Source organism: Etheostoma spectabile, chromosome 13 (genome assembly GCF_008692095.1).
Source record: "Etheostoma spectabile isolate EspeVRDwgs_2016 chromosome 13, UIUC_Espe_1.0, whole genome shotgun sequence".
Classification (NCBI taxonomy): Eukaryota; Metazoa; Chordata; class Actinopteri; order Perciformes; family Percidae; genus Etheostoma; species Etheostoma spectabile.
In genome coordinates this window covers 16,107,470-16,107,876 of record NC_045745.1, presented here as the reverse complement: position 1 = coordinate 16,107,876, position 407 = coordinate 16,107,470, and the positions used below count along the sequence as shown (strand labels likewise).

The following is a 407-nucleotide window of genomic DNA, read 5'->3' as shown; positions in this document are numbered from 1 at the left end:
TAATTCTCACCACCATCCACAGAAACATCTTCTCATACACTGATTTAGACAGCGCACTTATAGCGTAGTACACCTTTGGGAAAAGTAATCAGTAATATCGTTAAAACTTTACTTTTTATTTAAACAAACTATCCTGAAAATGTTTCCTTCAAATCATTACCTGAGAAACATTTTGTCCCTTGGTGACCCACTCATTCCCTACTTTGACTCTTGGGTGACAGAGACCTTTGATGAGGTCCGCAGAGTTCAGGGACATTAGATATGCAATTTTGTCAGCAACTGAAAATGCAAAAATATACATTAGTCTCTGCCCTTTCAATCCTACATTGGACATACTCTTTTAGATTCTTTCTCCTTAGAGTTCTTTGTCGCATTAAAGGAGAATTCCGGTTGATTTCAACACGTAG

General features: G+C 37.3%; 1 pseudogene; it reads right to left on the bottom strand.

Annotated features, from left to right (window-relative positions):
* LOC116700869 (myosin-7-like) overlaps positions 1-407 on the bottom strand; it is a 25,812-nt pseudogene that overhangs the window by 19,770 nt on the left and 5,635 nt on the right.